Source organism: Camelus bactrianus, chromosome X, assembly GCF_048773025.1.
Source record: "Camelus bactrianus isolate YW-2024 breed Bactrian camel chromosome X, ASM4877302v1, whole genome shotgun sequence".
In the NCBI taxonomy this organism is placed as follows: domain Eukaryota; kingdom Metazoa; phylum Chordata; class Mammalia; order Artiodactyla; family Camelidae; genus Camelus; species Camelus bactrianus.
Window position 1 is genome coordinate 58011337 of NC_133575.1, and position 18384 is coordinate 58029720.

Consider the following 18384-nt stretch of genomic DNA (forward strand, 5'->3'; position numbering starts at 1 on the left):
TTGGCTATTGTAAATAGTGCTGCTATGAACATTGGGGTGCAGGTGTCATCCTGAAGTAGATTTCCTTCTGGATACAAGCCCAGGAGTGGGATTCCTGGGTCATATGGTAAGTCTATTCCTAGTCTTTTGAGGAATCTCCACACTGTCTTCCACAGTGGCTGCACCAAACTGCATTCCCACCAGCAGTGTAGGAAGGTTCCCCTTTCTCCACAGCCTCTCCAGCATTTGTCATTTGTGGATTTTTGAATGACAGCCATTCTGACTGGTGTGAGGTGATACCTCATTGTAGTTTTGATTTGCATTTCTCTGATAATTAGTGATATTGAGCATTTTTTCATGTGCTTTTTGATCATTTGTATGTCTTCTTTGGAGAATTGCTTGTTTAGGTCTTCTGCCCACTTTTGGATTGGGTTGTTTATTTTCTTTCTTATTGAGTCGTATGAGCTGCTTATATATTCTGGAGATCAAGCCTTTGTCGGTTTCACTTGCAAAAATTTTCTCCCATTCCGTAGGTTGTCTTCTTGTTTTACTTCTGGTTTCCTTTGCTGTGCAGAAGCTTGTAAGTTTCATTGGGTCCCATTTGCTTATTCTTGCTTTTATTTCTTCTAGGAGAAAATTTTTGAAATGTATGTCAGATGATGTTTTGCCTATGTTTTCCTCTAGGAGGTTTCTTGTATCTTCTCTTATGTTTAAGTCTTTAATCCATTTTGAGTTGATTTTTGTATATGGTGTAAAGGAGTGTTCTAGCTTCATAATAACAGCTATATGTGACAAACCTACAGCCAGCATAGTACTCAATGGTGAAAAACTCAAAAGCTTCCCACTAAAATCTGGGACAAGACAAGGGTGCCCACTATCACCACTCCTATTCAACATAGTCCTGGAAGTCCTAGCCACAGCAGTCAGGCAAGAGAAAGAAATAAAAGGGATCCAAATTGGAAAAGAAGAGGTAGAAGTGTCATTATATGCTGACGACATGTTCCTATATATAGAAAACCCTAAAAGGTCCACACAAAAGCTACTAGAGCTGATTGAAGAATTCAGCATGGTAGCAGGTTACAAGATTAACGTTCAAAGATCAGTTGCATTTCTTTACACTAACGATAAATCAACAGAAGAAGAAAGTAAAGAAACAATCCCCTTTAAAATAGCACCCAAAGTAATAAAATACCTAAGAATAAATCTAACCAAGGAGGTGAAAGAATTATACACAGAAAACTATAAACCATTGATGAAGGAAATTAAAGAAGACTTTAAAAAATGGAAAGATATTCCATGCTCTTGGATTGGAAGAATCAATATTGTTAAAATGGTCACACTGCCCAAGGCAATCTACAGATTTAATGCAATCCCTATCCAATTACCCAGGACATATTTCACAGAACTAGAACAAATCATAATAAAATTTATATGGAACCATCAAAGACCTAGAATTGCCAAAGCATTACTGAAGAGAAAGAAAGAGGCTGGAGGAATAACTCTCCCAGACTTCAGACAATGCTATAGAGCTACAGTCATCAAGACAGCATGGTATTGGTACCAAAACAGACATATAGACCAATGGAACAGAATAGAGCGCCCGGAAATGAACCCACAAACTTTTGGTCAACTCATCTTCGCAAAGGAGGCAAGAATATACAATGGAATAAAGACAGTCTCTTCAGCAAATGGGGTTGGGAAACTTGGACAGCAGCATGTAAAACAATGCACTTTTAATATATGCTCTATTTTCATTCCATGCCACGTATTTCAGCCTGCAGAATTCTTCCTGGGTATTTTTTTCCTTCCTCTCTCTCTGTCTTTTTTTTTTTTTTTTTAACATTTTTTTATTGAGTTACAGTCATTTTACAACGTTGTGTCAAATTCCAGTGTAGAGTACAATTTTTCAATTATACATGAACATACATATATTCATCATCCCTCTTTTTTTTCACTGTGAGCTACCACAAGATCTTGTATATATCTCCCTGTGCTATACAGTATAATCTTGTTTCTTAATCATGTGTGTACCTGTGGTTTGAGAGTTCCAACAGGCTGTCTCCTTTAGTATTTGGTTGTTTGCTTTTTGTTACAGTGAAAATGATAGCCAAAAAAGTCAAAATGCTTCTTGTTAAATACCTGGCTTTTTAACTTTGGGGACAGTAGTCACAGAAAAAAATACTCTTACACAAACTGTGTAACTGAGAAATAAATGGACCCATGCCTGCCCCACCAGTTTGAGGCCAATGGTGCTGTGACTTTTTCCCCAGTAACACTAAAACCCCATTACTTATATCAGACCTTAAAATCCTATCCATACTAAAGGAAACAACCATGGAAAGGAGAGGTGTGTGTGTGTGTGTGTGTGTGTGTTTTCTACTTTTCCTAGAACAGTTTTCCTTTTCAAATATTAACTCTGTGACTTCATCAAATCTCATTCTTCTTTTACTCAATCTGTTATTTTATGTCTTTTCCAAATCTTGACAAATGGCAAAGACCTCTCTCTAGAGCTACCTTTAATTCTCATGTCTGCTTGTTTCTGCTGTGTGGGCTTCCAAGTTTAGAGTGTAGAGAATGGTGTGAACATGCAAGAGGTTCTTATTAGACCAGAGGGCACTTTCCTTTCAATCTACCTCTGGCATTCTGCAGGGCACAAAACTGGATACATCCTAGTTCCTTGTTGACACAGTGCATTGCTGAAGAAGCAGGCACATCCTTGTAACCAGTGGTCAATGTGATTAGCTCTCTAGGATAACCAAAGAACATGGGAACATATCCATCTCTGGCTAACTAAACACTACTACTGCCTATTTCTTCAATGGTGCCTTGCCACTGTCTGTAAGCCGCACCAACCTTTGCAGTTTCAATGACATTTGCTGGCCCCCTAGTCTTCATAAAGGGGTCTTTGAAACAGCAAGTAGAGGGTTGTCCAAACCAGTTTAACAATTCTTGTAACTTTAGACATTGAGTGAGGTAGCTTACACATTATCAGCTTTAGCTCTAGACATAACAGGTGGAATTGTAAATGAGATCACATAAACTACTAATAATTAAACAGGTTTGTTTTCAAGACAGAAAGCTGTTATGTACCTCTTGTCTGACAGAATTGTGCAACGCTTTCTACTAACTCTGAAATGCACACTCTGGAGGATTAATGATACAGACGGTATCTGAGTACACAAGAGCCTTAGGAATATTCTTTCTAGAAACACAAAGAGTGGAGACAGTTACTAGAGGGGAGATTTCACTTATACAGTCTAAATTGGGTCTAACTGTCCCCTTGCAAGTTGAGAGTAATTTCAATAAGACATCTACCTTCTGAGAGGCAGTGTGGCAGTTCAGTTCACTACAAGACTGAATCCAGCTATTTCTGCTTTGGAACAGTAATTTTTTTTCTTCGTGAAAATTTCACACTCTTTACTAGCCTATTACATTTTTTCGACTGAAGATCTGTCATTTTAAAAGGACAATTGACTAGGGTTTCTAACTGACAGATTTGTAAAGCAATCTGAATTGGACATTCTATGGATTCAACCTGCATGTGAGGTTTCCTCATAAATTTGACATCCAACCTGAAAAGAATTCTATAAAAGTGCTTCCAGGTCCCCTTTGAAATAGCAAAAGTGCAGCAAAAACCCAAGTTAAAACAACTGTCCATCAACCTGTTATTTAAAAGACAGACTGAAAAGTCAACAGACGTCTTTGTTTTGTGTGCAATTGCCTTTATAAACAAATTTTAGGTTGGAATGAGGAGCTCCTAGTTCATCATGTTGGACACTGTCCTCGCTGCCGCAGGCTGTTGAAGTGTGCCTCCTTTAAGATCCGGTTAATGTGGGAGTAAGGACCTTGGTATAGTGCGTACTCCTCATATAAGGACTGAGGGGTACTCATGTTGGGGTCAGCAACCACCTGGTTTAAGCCACTTTCTGGTCCAGTTACTCTCTCTGGGATATTAACGCTGCTGCTGCTCCTGTCACTATCATTGCTTGACGACTGGGAGGATAAAAACAGGAAGAGAATGAGTATTATGCTATTACACTATTTTTCCTATTCATCTTGGAGAACAGCAGCATCAAAGCCTTAAGGGATTAGAAAACTACAGCCACTTAAAGTATTTCAATCTGTGCTCACAGCACAACCGCCCCAGAATTCAGCTGGGATTAATAGCCACCATTTTACAGAGGAGGAAACTGAGATCCACTGACTTGCCCGGCGTCACATAGCCAGGAAGTGACAGAGTGGGGATTCAAACACAGGCCTTCTGAGTTCAAATCCCTTCACAAATCCTTTGTCCCTGTGTGTTGCACTTATCAAGTTCTCACCCTCCAAGGGAAAGCATCAATCAATGCTACAGAATGCAGTAAATGTACGTCCATAAAGAATAAGATCGATTCTGGGCACAAGCTAAAATAAAAGAAATAAATTGGTACATACATACAGTTATGCATCCTTATATACATATATGCACACACATATACAGACCTCTGATGATTCTGTACATATCCCCTGATAGTAGGCATATGTGGTCCTCCTATATTAACACAAGGCTACACACAGATCCTGAAAGGCACTCGACATACTTTTTGTAAAAGTTACATGTTAATTATTGGCATTTTTAAGACTAGTACTTATCGTTGCTCTACACATACGGATTAGATATGGGGGTGTATGTGTGGGTGTCTGCACCTAAGAATTTTTTTTTAATTGAACTAACATGACTCAGAGTCATTATCATATTAGAGAAACTACTAGGGATTCCTGAAAACAATCATCGTCAAGAATTTCCTCCCTTCCAATGTTAGGATTCTCAAAGGAGAAGGTAATGAGAAGGAACCACATTTGAACTACAATACTTAACAATTTTGGTATTGAATTTCTTATATGCAAGCTTTACCAAAGGTAACCTTAATGAGACTTAAACCAAGAATGGTCATGGCCCATTGCTCTTTTGGAGCTTTTCAACATAGGTCATACACCTCACTGCCCACAGGTCCTAATAGACAACTTATGTCCATCTTTATGCAGTTAGAAACACACATTAAAAGAACTGTCCGAGAAAGAGTTAGGATGAGCCAATGGAACCAGATATGATGGTTATCACCAACAGCAGTGAAATTGACTTCAGGACTTAATGTAAAGGCCTATTCGAAAAAATTCCAAAAAGATGATTTTCCTAGCCTAAGGGTAAAAATCTGAAACCTCCACTGGCATAAAATAGTGCAGTTATGAATATTCAAAAATAAATAGGTTTTACATTGGATAAGACACCCACCACACACACTTTGGTTCCTCTTAGTTGGTCTTCCTTATTATTTATCATTACAGGTACTGTCTGAAAAACAAAGCAAGAACTGTAATTACTTTCTGGTGAATCAAATTTCATCTCAAATGACAACATATCCATTTTACAGTATACTGTAACACTAGGTGGCACTAGGCTATGAAATAGTACATTAAAATTAACAAGCTAGAAGAGATTTATGCAGAATAATTGTTAAGAAAAAAATAGATCTGCCTCCAATTTCTAGTTCATTTAAAATATTTTAAAACTCACTTGTATAGGGACATAAGTACCAATGTTCATTGTGACATTGTTTATAATATCAGCATTGTTGTTAATAGCTGAAAATCAGAAACATGCCCCCAAACAGGAAAGCAGTTAAATTATAGTGCATCCATTCATACAATGCAATTTTGTCAGCCATTAACAATGATGATATAGTTGTATCTGTACTGATATGGGTGAATATCCTTGGCATCATTTGATTCGATGTCATGTTTTACATATACATATGTGTGTGTGTGTGTGTGTGTGTGTGTGTGTGTGTGTGTGTGTGTGTATAATTTGAGACTTTAGATCCTTTTTTAATCTTTGTTTTTTAGTTTTTCAAATATATTTTCACTTTCTAAAGCATCCACAACAAATGTATTTATTTTGTGAAAAACATTTATTTTATTTGCAAGTAAGTGGCCTAGGGACTGCTACTACAAAACCAAGGGAAATCTCCTGCTTTTCGATTCAGTTACTTTTGACTTCAAAACAAAGAGTTAAGATGAACTGTGATGCCATAAATGAGATTTCCTTTACACTGCTAAAGAACACCTCAAACATCATGTCACATCCCACTAGCATTTTCTATGCCAATGGTGCTCATTATCTAATAAACATGGCCTATATTATACAACCCTGGGCCTTGTCACATCTTACCCTTTCGAATGTACTTCATGTGACATATCTCTCGCTTAATGAATTCTATTACTGCCAGAGTGCTTGGGATGAAAAGGTTTCTCCTTGATAGTGTACGGTTTTGACACTCAAAACTGCTACCTTAGCACAGAATCATTTTCCTTATTTCATTTGATTTTAGAAAGAGAGCAAATTCTTTTACCGGAAGAGAAATGAGATTTTAAATATTTCAAGATTGGGAAAGACCCATAAAACATAAATCCTTTTCACTATCTCCCCGATTCCTCAAAGAAACTTCTCATCAGAGTGCTTACCCTATTTTTCAGTTACAAAGCTCATTCTTTTTCCTCCGACCATTCAGTAGAAGCTTAGTGCTGAGATCTGTGCAAGGCAAATGAGAACAGGCCTATGTGCTGCAAAACCAAAACCCTTGTAAATGCAAGTACATCGCAAAACAAAATTACATTTATAAAGACCCTGACCAAGGGTTTCTCACTTAATGATGATATTCACAAAAGTGTCACATAAAAGTCCTGGGGTCTAGGTCTGTGTGAAAAGGCAGGATTTTAGATTAGTTTGGGTCGCAATGAAATCTGCCTGTTACCTCTGTAACCAAAGAAGCTTCCTTCAATTGAGTCCAGCAGAGATTTTTCCATAACACCTTATATTTGGGGATAAGCATCAGAACCACCCCCTGCCCATGGGGCTTTTTATTTATTTTATTCACGTGCACATGCCAGGGCCTCATCTTTGAGAGGCTACCTCATGTAGGCACAGGTGGTTCTGATGCCCAACCACTATCCAAACAAATACCTGTGTGCCTACTATGTACAACCAGGTACTTTGCCGGGGATACTTGGGGACTCGAACAACGGCTAATTCCTGAGCCCAATCAAGAAGAACTCTTTGAGGATGACAGCGTCAAGCTACTGCAATGGCAGGGATGTAGCAACGAATACTGGCTGGGGAAACAGGAGAGACTCCTTGAAATGAATGGCATCTGAACTGGGCCTTGGAGGATGGGGAGAATATTAATAAGACGGATGTGACACATGGGGGGAACAATAAGAGCACAAGCAGGGTGAAGAGGAGATTTCGAGGAGACATGGCTAGTAATATGATGTGACTGGGGCTTCCCAGGGAGGAGTTTGTGGGAGATAAAATACGCAAGAGAAGAAAGGGCTAGGTTATCAAGAACCTTGAATGTCATGCTGAGAAGTCTGTCGGAACAGGTACTTGAGACCAAGAGATATGCTCAGATATACATTTAGGAAGAGGATTCTAGGGATGAACAGAGTAGAAAGAGAATGAGAGTACAGAGACCACCTAGGAAATTTTGCAATACATCAAGCAAGAGGCAAAGCAGGCCTGAACGAGGATGGAGGAAATGTGAAGGAAGGGATACACTTGATACACATCAAAAGTAGGCTAGGAGGAGTCACTGAGGAAATGACAGAGGCAGCTATGTTGACCCCAACCACCCAGGACAATGCTTGGCAAGTAGCAGGTGCTCCATAAATAGCTGCTGAACAATTTAGCAAGATCTTAGGCCACTCCTGGCACGTTAAAGAGTAGTAGGTGGGGTTTGAGGAACCAACTTTTAGTGAGTAGTTGCATGAAGGGAATAAGAAGTAACAGGCAGTGAAAGCAGATTACAGCTGGGAGGTAAAGGGGAGAAGAGATCAATCATCTCCACAGAAAAGTAAGGTAGGCCCAAAATGAGTTAGGAACAGGAAAGAGCACCTTAGCGGGCAAATGAAAGAACCAGTGGATAAACTGAATCTGAAGAGACAAGGAGGAATATTAATTACAGAGCATCTTCATCAAAAGAGAACAGGAATACATGTGTATATTTACAACACAGAATTATGTAATTCTCCTTAATTGTAAAAGCAGATTAAGCCAGTATTTTATTTTCCTTTAAGCCCTAGCTTCCCTCTCAATTCCATCCCTCCATGCCTCAGAGCTTTTCATTTATGTGAACCCCAAGAACAAAAGCGTTTTTCAACTGTACTGCATATTCCATACTTGCCATCATAATATGATGTTTATTCTAAGGCAGCTGCAGAAACTAGATTCAGCAAATCAGATGATCCTAACCAAGTCCATCCAAGCACTTAAAAGTACGTGCTTCCAAAGTTGCAACATACCAACAATGAAAAGTTCATGCTCACTCACACCAATGAGATACTGCAGAACTTTATGAACCATAAGATACCAAATCAATTTGGCTGCTGAATTACAACCACTTTCCAAATTAGTAAAGCGATGGTACTCATGTGTTAACTTCTCTGTGTCAATGGGATACAAAATTTATACTTTCTGTAGCTCAGTTTCCCTCATAAAATGAACTTGGACTAGATATTGAGTTTTAAGTTCCTTTCCAACTCAAAAATTATACTTATCATAGAATCTATATAAGTACAAAACAATTTAAACAACTTCACCTCGTTTCAACTCAGTAAATGGGATTTGAACAAACAAAACATCTATAGAAAAACATGTGTGTGTGTGTGTGTGTAGCTTTAATTCCTTAAAACAACTTCAATTTTAACATTCAGTTACAATATAAAACAGCTTGAGATTTCTTGGTATATACAACATGAACAAGGTTTCATAAAATGCATGTAACAGATTAGGCCATCTTTGGAAAGGGTGGTCCCTGCGTTTTGAATGTACCTTTTAAGTAGAGGTTAATTTCAGAAGTTACCATTTTGCCATAGGTTATAAAAACATACTAACAACCATTATTTTGTTCAATGACAGTTTCATCTGAAATAAGATCTCCCAAAGCAGTTCTGTGTCTCAGAATGTGTATAATTAAATTCGATGAGAATGACCCAAATGTACAAACAACCTAAGTGAAAACATTTTTCAAAAATTATGCCAAATGTTCCATGTGTCATATGAATTGACATTTAAACAAGACCTGACAAAGAGACAGCTCCTACCAGTTAAAAAAAAAAAGGGGGGGGCGTGGATGTATAGAATTCTAATTTTAAACATAGGCGGGGGCCCCCGGTTCTATTGTTCTCTCATTCATCTTCCTTCTGCTGCTCCCTTGGAATTCCTAGCATTAGGATATCAAATCTTTTCCAATTCAGGTAGGGAAGAAAAAAAGACAGATCTACACATTTTTTTCACTCTCGATTTCTTGCTACTACTTGGTAATCTGAAAACTAAAAAGGAATGGTCTTGGTAACTAGGACAGACAAAAAACATTAGTGTCCTTGTGTTTGCCCTTTCTAGAAGGCTTATACTTATGTACGAGGGGACAGATTTACAGGAAAAGTGGTGGTGTCATTTGTAAAGCTGTAAGGTTGGAAAAAAAAAAAAGAGCAATACTCCTATACAGGCAAGATATTCAACAAAAAAGGCCAGCATCAAAGAGAGCAAGTTATATGAGTTGTATCTAGCTAAAATTTACCCATCCAAATAGCTTCCCAGGATCTGGGACTATCACCACCTGCGTACAGGTTCCAGGAAGAGGACACAGACTGATAATCATTTCGCCTCTTGTTCACAAAAGGGACAAGTGAGCACTACTTACTCATTAACTAACAGGATTCATCCAGAAGGACTTAACAAGGTTCCTTTAATGCTCTCCTAGTAAACGATATCTCAGTTAAAACAATATCATGCTAATGACCACAAGTTATTAAAATTCAGGTTCTTCCATTCAAGCACCATTAAAGCTTTGCAAATCACCAGACTCCCCTAGCCTTAATTTCATTTTCACATTTCCCAGCTAGAAATCAAGAATCTCCTTCTAGCCAGTAACACACCATTATATATCTGAAAACTTATTTTCCATCTAAAAATAAGGGAGGGGGTAAGATTATTATTCCCTGCTCCTATGACAGGAGGAAAGTCTAAGACGTAGCTCTTCTTGATTATGTTTTAGCCAAGTCTTTCCTGTGCTTCCCCTCCATCATCTGTGAGATACTACACACCATGGCTAAGGGCTCCAGATCAAAAGCCACTGCAATCAAGCAAGAACACTTTTATGAAGGTTTCTTGGAATGAAGCACTTCTTTGAAGTGCAGGACACAAATTGGATAAGTTAAGTTCAGGAATGTTTGAAATAGACGTGGGCTATCCGATCATATTCCTACCTCTGCATCCTGAGACTCCTGAAACACAGGGTTTCTCCTGCTCCTTTTGGACTGGGGAGAATAGTGGTTGTCCTCTTTGCTGTCATTCCTTTTTCGTTTCCTGAAAATAAACCACAAGAGAGAGGAGAGAATATCATCCAACAGTCGACCTTTTGGACACTTGAATTGCAAGCCAGTGGCAACATGATATAGATATAGATATAGATGATATAGATATAGATATAGATTTGAAATCTTGTCTGAGGAAATACAAGTCATCATCTGCTACTCCGTTGATTTAAAGTCAGAAGAGTACATCACCAGGCACCAAGAGGGAAGATATAAAACAGGAACTCTAAGAAAAGTCAAGCTCTAAATTTCATTTTGAAACATTAGCTTCTTAATTTTAAATGACTCTTGGGAATAAAATAAGAACAGGAAGAATTTAACAGCTACGTTCTCAAAATCTACCTAATTACGTTCATTGTCTTCATTCCCTGAAATTATAATTCCAGCTTAAGTGATTTTTAAGCCCTTCCATATGATAACACTTAAGACAGGTATGGCTGCCAGTGCCTCTTTCCTGTTAACGTTCTTGTGAAAGTGGTATAGGTTCAAATAAATGCTGCAAAGAGTTTCCAGGTGTGCTGTTAGCCAGTCACTGTGGCCATTATGACATAATGCTTACTGCACTAGATAGTCATCATGAGACTGTGACTGATTACTAACTTGAAATATGGCCCCTCAAAAATATTGTTAATGGTTGGTAAGATTACATCTTCAGCCCAAGTCCCCTCTCAGTAAGTAATCAGATTACAGCACTTGACAATACACTTCTTGCTGTCACCCTATAGTTAAGCAGTCATTCTTCCAAGCCATCTTCTTAGAGAGTACTTGTAAGTTCATGATACCCCTAAGGATGGCTGAGTCTACTCATTTTTATAATTCCACTTCTCTCCAATCTTCCTCCTATCTCTGAGTATAAAGTAGTGATTTCAAACTCTTTGTTAAAGAAACTCTTTTCTTAACAACAACAAAAAATCAATAAATGAGGGAAAAAAGAGGAGTTACTGTATTGATAACACAGGCTCTTTCACCACACCCTCTCCTGTACCTCCTTCCCTGTACCACCCACTAACTTAGCCTGACTTTCTAAACACTGAGGAAACAGCAGGCCCAAAGAAGCAAAGTGACTCAGAGTAAGCTAAGTAAGGCTGGTAGACGTAGAACTGGAAGGGAAGTTCTCTTGAGCCCTGGCCCAAGACCCTCCAGGAAGCCCTACAGGAGGAAAACTTAACAGAAGAGCTGCATGTCCAATCAAATGATGTCTTTATGGTAAACAAGTTGTCAGTACAAATTAATTCAGATAATTTGTGCACAGTGTAGTTAAAAGAGAACTTTTTTTTTTTTTTTGGAAGAAAATACGGGCTATTTTTTTTTTTCAAATATATGAGCCAAAGAAACTTCAGAAATATTAGCTGGACTTGGTAAGAAAAAGGCCACTGCAGTCAGATCAGACTCCATTTGTACACACTGCTTGCTGTCCAGTGACTGTGCTCCTAATTGCAATAGCATGTCGGTAATTGGGGCCTTACGTTTATATCTAGGACCAGAGAATACAGTAATACAGGGCCAAGTGGCCCTGGCGATATTGGCCAAAGAAGTAAGGTGGGATAACGGTGAGGTCCGGAGACGGACTGGAAGGGGCCAAAATGGCCCTGAAAAACCGTCCCCAACACGCCAGCTTTCTCTAGTCCCGCCCCCGGAACCATAGCAACAGCGGCAGGAAGTCCGGGCGCCCCGGAGACGCAGGCTCAGGGGGCGGGGCTACGCTCCGATGGGCGGGTTCTGGGCCTGCGCGCGGGAGCCGAGTGAGGTCCGTGCCAGTCTCCCTGCCCGGTTCCCCTGGAGGTTTCGTCTTGCACCCTGACTGAACTGTTGGCTAAGGGAACGGAACGGTGACGTCCTGGTCCTGTCGCCCGTTGCCTAGCACCCCCACGTGCAGGGCCCGTACCAATCCCCTGGTCATTGTCCTCCCACCCACCCCAGGCCTATGAAAGCGCTTGTCCCGTCGTGGCACACACACTGTCCTCCTCTCAGCCCTCACTCTTCGGATCCGTCCTGGCGATCCCGGTGCCCACTCACAGGGTCAACCAGCGGCCTCTCTGTCCTCAGCGATGTTCTCCTCTTCCCCACTCGAGCATCCCCCTGCCCACGGTCGCTCCCTGGGCATCAGGAAAGACTGCGAACCTCATGATGTCCGTTTCTAGCATTCCTGTCTCATCACCGCCAACACGGTGTCCCTGGGTCCAGCTCCCTCTCTCTAATGCCCCTGCACCGACAGCCTTCAACCTCCTGGAGGACCTCTAAGACTGGCCTCCAGTCCACCGAGCCCACCACCTTCCTCAGGATCCACCAGCCCCTCAGTACTCAGCTTACTCAAGGCTATAAATTCTCCCCTCAAACATACTTCATATGTTCCTTTCTCCCTCCTTCCTACTCCCCTGGCAAATGGACAACCTCTTTGCACCCTCCACACCTGTGGCTTCTCTCTCCTCTACCTACTATAGCCTTCCACAAGCACCAGCATCCACTCTTCTCACGATGTTCAGTAGTAATTGAGAATACAAAAGTGATCGGACGGGAAGTCTCACCACTTGCCAACACTGGTTCTGCACTTGTATTCTCTGCTGCCCATCTGGAGGACGTGACCAGATCCCATTTGAAGCCAGGCCCTTCACCTGGATCCTGGACCCTTCCTCTTTCTCAAGGAGAAGGCTTTTGCAATGATCATTCCTTTTTCCTGAATCGTCCCATTCCCCATTTCTTCTGGATTATTCCATCGTCTATAAAGTGGGCAGAAGGATGCCTGGAGTTTAGGAATTTAGTTTTCTGGAACTGATCTTGGTTCCTGCTGTGGTGATGGGATCTCTAGAGGCTTCATTGCCTGAAGTGGGAATGTGGAATTTGGCTGAGTCCAGAGCCAGGGGTTCTGCCATGAGGGAAGCCTAAACTGTCTAGGGGCTTAGATGGTCCTGCAGCTGAGGCTGTGGAGTGGACAGCCTTGCCCAGGGGTGGGATGGAGGATGAGACCCAGATGCAGAGGAGTCTGCAGGTGCCAGCAGAGTGGCTGAGGCTGAGTCAGCCAGGGAGCACCAGGTGTCCACCAAGAAGAGAGAAACGAAAGAAAGAAAGAAAGAAAGAAAGAAAGAAAGAAAGAAAGAAAGAAAGAAAGAAAGAAAGAAAGAAAGAAAGAAAGGAAGAAAGAAAGAAAGGAAGAAAGGAAGAAAGGAAGAAAGAAAGAAAGAAGAAAGAAAGAAAGAAAGAAAGAAAGAAAGAAAGAAAGAAAGAAAGAAAAGTAATTTTAGCCAGCCTCACACGTGGGTGGTGCAGGTCAGCTTCATCAGCTGGACCTAGGAAATCATTCTTCCCTCAAAACCACCAAGGATACTGTGGGCAGTGTAAGAATTTCACAGAACCCCCTTCCCACATCACCCAGGAGACTTGTAAACTTTGCAATGCTTATGCCCCTTCCCCACCTTGGAAAGGAGCAGGGCAGTGGGGTGGAAATCTGAGAGACAGCATTTTCACCAAAACAGACAGCATTTATTTGAGTGAACCATTTATGTGATAACATCAGATTACATTTAACCAGATTAGCCATAAATTCAGTGGGGTTTTTTTGCCCCTTCATATTCACTCCAGAGAGTGGGCCATCATGATAAAGATCAGATCAGATCAGCCAGAGAGAATGAGTTAACCAAAGTGCCCATGTGGTCTGTGGAGTGGGAGTGAGTCTGAGATTTCAGCACACCATCCCCACCAGCTCCTCCTCTGCCCACCATCTCATCAGTCCGTGTTGGAGGAGGTTGGGGCATCCTTGCCTCGTCCTCTCCTTTACCCGAGGACAATGTTTCACATCCCATAAAGAGAACCACTCCCAAAAGGGAACACAGAAGGAAGAGGGGGGCCAGACACACAGACACACAGAGTGGAGTAACTGGTGAGAGTTGTCACTGAGGTGAGCGGGGCCTCCTCAAGGCCAACCTTGCCCGTCACAAGTGACACCAGGCTCCATTCTCCTCTAACAACTCAGAACCCTTTTTTCCAGGGTTGAGCCAGGGTCCAGGCTGAGCCACAGAGCTTGGCTTCAGAAAATGGCTGTAGCACTGTGTACTGCTGGAGAAAATCACAGAACTCCACGTTAGAGCCACTCTGCTTTCCTAGTCTTCATTGTCTCCTGGGATCTCAGTGCTGTACACAATGCTTTCTTTGTGACTCTGCTCCCCTCCCCTAGTGCTTTCTGAAGGCTCCCAAGATTTCACTTCTCTCCTGGGATCCTCTACCACACATCTATCCCTTCACTCTTAGCCAAAGTGCATTCCCATTCTCACGTTAGATCCGAGCATACAGGGATGGGGAGGGACAAGGGCCTCAGTGCTGGACATGGGTGTGGGATTCTGTTGTCTTGGTGACATTCTTCTGCTCATCCTCCCTGGATCACCCAGCTCAGGCAACAGCCCAGCTGGAAGGGCCAGGACAGATGGGAAAGCACTTTTCTCCATCTCGCTCTCTTTCTGTGACCAGAGGCTGAGATAAAACACCAACGTTGGTTACCAGGGAAACTGAAGCTTAATCCATCTGACTCAAGAGAAAAAGAAACAAAGGAGTGGAAACTACGACACAGGATGTATTGTGAGAGGCCACGCACAGACATGGAAGTGTGGTTCTCATTAATTGTGCTTGTCTTAATGGTCCTGTGCATGAACAGATGCACGCACACCTGTGTGCTCAAGAGCACTCCTTCCAGCCCCAGAGCAACACAGTGACTGCTTCGTAAGGTACACAAGGGGGAGTCAGTGAGACCGGAATGTAGGCAAAAGCCAGATCATGAAAGAAAGGAAGGCACTGCTTATCTTTTGAAATTTTTGCTTACCATTTATCTCAATGCTTATTTAAAAACTAAGAGACTTTATTTCTTTCAGTGCTTTTAGGATTACAGAAAAATGAGCAAGAAGTACAGATGATTCTCATATCTTCCCACCCCCACACCCAGTTTCCCCCCTTAGTATCATCTTGCATTATTAGTGTGGTACATCTGTTACAATGGATGAGCCAATATTGATACCTTATTATTAGCTAAAGTGTATTTTTTACGTTTAGTTTCACTCTTTGATTTGTATTCTGTGGGTTTTGACATATGTACAATGTATAATGACATGTATCCACCAGTACAGTATCATACAGTGTAGTTTCACTGCCCTGAAAATCCACTGGACTCCTATTCATCCCTCCCTCTTTCTTCCTGAACCCCTAGCAACCACTGATCTTTTCACTGTCTGCATAAAATTTTGCCTTTTCATGAATGGCATGTAGCTGGACCGATATGTTATATAACCTTTTAAGATTGGTGTCTTTATCATAGTAATATGCACTTACAGGCCCGCCATGTGTTTTTGTGTCTTGATAGTTCATTTATGTTGATCACTGAATAAAATACCATTGTCTGGTTGTATCACAGTGTCTATCCATTCACCTATTGAAGGACATCTTGGTTGCTTCCAAGTTTTGGAAATTATGACTAAAGCTAGATAAATATGCATGTGCAGGTTTTTGTGAGGACAAAATTTTAAACTCATTTGGGTAAATTTGGAAGAGCACGATTTTTTGAATTTTATGGCAAGAGGATGTTTAATAGTGTAAGAGACTGCCAAACTGTCTTCCAAAGTGGCTGTACCATTTTCCACTGCCACCAGCAACAAACGAGAGTTCCTGTTGCCCCAGTCTCCAACCAACATTTGATATATTCAGTGTGTTGGATTTAGCCATTCGATTAGGTGTGTAGTGGTATCTCACTGTTGTCTTAGTTTTCAGCTTCCTAATGATGTATGATATTGAGCATCATTTCATAGGCTTATTTGCCTATGTATATCCTAGTAGGCGAGGTGTCTGTTCAGATGTTTTGCCTATTTTTAAATCGTGTTGTTTGTTTTCTCATTCTTGAGTTTTAAGAGTTCTTTCTATATTTCAGACAACAGTCCTTTATCACCATATTTTTTACAAATATTTTCTCTGAGTCTGTGGCTTGTCATTTCATTCTCTGAAGAGTGTCCTTCACGGAGCAGAAGTATTTAATTTTAGCAAAGTCCAATTTATCGATTTTTTTTCTTTCATGGGTTGTGCCATTAGTGTTGTTTTTAAAAAGTCACTGTCAACCACACATCAGCTAGATTTCCTCCTATGTTTTCTCCTAGGAGTTTTATAGATTTGCATTTTACATTTAGGACTGTGATCCATTTGGAATTAATTCTTGTGAAGTAAGTAAAGACTGTGTCTAGATTTTATTTTTGGCATGTGGATGTCCATCAAGTCTTATGTGGACATTGCATTATGTTTAGAGTCTTATCTACAATTATTTACAACTATTTATCTAGGAAAAAAAAAAAACCTACACTAAACCATCTTCATCAAAATGAAGGTGCAGCCCTAATCCGAACACCTTAGGACCAGAAAAAACAAACATACCCTCTCTTCAGGTAAATCAGGCTGGAAATTTACCTAGTGATAAGCCAAATGATCAAATAGATGGTAACGTGGTTCTTCAATACAGCGGGAGACTTAACTGACACTTAAAAAAAGAAAAAAAACTGACCCCCAGGTTGTACCTTTTTGAACAAGGCTTTAGATATTGCACTTCCTGCTCCATGATGCATGTGAGTTGAAAAGGACCACTTAGATGGACATGTGGCCATTTGGTACCTGATAGTTTCTATTTATTTCCTCTTGGTCAGTAGGAGGAAGCCCAGTGATTTATCATCCGGAAAGATGTGTAAAAAGCCTGGTTGCATCTGAAATCTTTTGTTCATGAGCTGGAGATCAATACATCACAGAAAAGTCAAGGAGGCAATTGGGCCCAGAAGAGACCACAGAAGACCAGAATTTCAAAATTAGGGAAAAAGTTCCTTTCAGAGTGCTCCTTGGCCTGCCTCATAGGATGATGCCAAAGATTTTTTAGTGTGATGTGGATTGTAGTTCAGTTCATGGCCTATGGAGGATCTCAAAGCATATTTTTTGGATGGGAAGATGGATGGAGTCACAATATCATGCATGCAGGGATGGACAGCCGGACACTTAACTCCTAGTTTCTCTGATGAGGTCATGAGGGTGCTTTCCAGTCCCCGATAACTTACATGTTTTATAATTGCTTTTAGGATTAAAGCAATAGACACTGTTATTCACCAGGAAGTAGTTCTGCAGTTACATTAGAAGAAAATAATGACTCTGTGCCAATCTTTTTGTCCATCAGAAGAATACTGCGATCTGGGCTGAGTGCCTGTCAGAGGACGCTACAGAAAACCAGTTAATTTGTATAAACCCCTATGCATCATGCAAAGTAGAGATACAACATCTGTAAGCCAATGTACACGCCCATGTGCTCTAGTTCCTATGGAACAAGTGTGAGAATTCTATTCATATCATCCCACAAGGAACACCCAGGCACAAGGACTAGCATCTGAATTATCTCAGCTGAGGGCAGAAGCAACAACATGCCAGCCTTCACTATTGTAGGGAGGAACCTCTGATTCCCACTGCAGGGAGACTGTGCCACCTGCCTGCCTTTGAAAGCACTTCTGTCCCATGTCTGGTTTTAGGTTTGGTTTAGTCGTTCACTTGGATTATATCTTTTTTTCCACGTTTCAGTCACTGCTCCTACGTTTTGACCTTCGGTGGAACCCAGGAGGATTTTAGTGTGTTTTAGGACACACTCATTTAAAATAATCCACTCACCATTTTAGTATCTTATAAGTTCACACAGAATCTAGACTCCAAATGTGAATTCAGACCACCAGCTTAATTCAACTTAACAGTTGGACTTTATCCTCCATAAACTCTGGTGAGGACATTCTGTTTCTGGCCGCCATGGAGTAAGCCCACTACTCCCTATTTCTCCGGCTGATTACAACTAAAGACTCTAGACAAAACACACAAAGCAGGTACCTGAGGAGTCAGAAAAGTGGCTAAAAGGAGATGAATTGTGGCAAAGCATCAAAACATGGAATACGTCCAAATTTCCATCTTGAGCACTGTCCTCTCCTCTAGGACCCAGACTTGTCTAACCTACCT

At 40.9% G+C, this 18384-nt stretch overlaps 1 non-coding gene across 1 annotated transcript; it reads right to left on the reverse strand.

Annotated features, from left to right (window-relative positions):
* Positions 1 to 1787: 1787 nt before the first annotated feature.
* LOC105081275 (uncharacterized) lies at positions 1788 to 12327 on the reverse strand. Its single transcript, XR_012504879.1, has 4 exons — positions 11856 to 12327; positions 10282 to 10381; positions 5252 to 5311; positions 1788 to 3972 (listed from the first exon to the last, which is right to left on the reverse strand). It is a non-coding gene; the product is annotated as an uncharacterized LOC105081275 (transcript).
* Positions 12328 to 18384: the final 6057 nt, after the last annotated feature.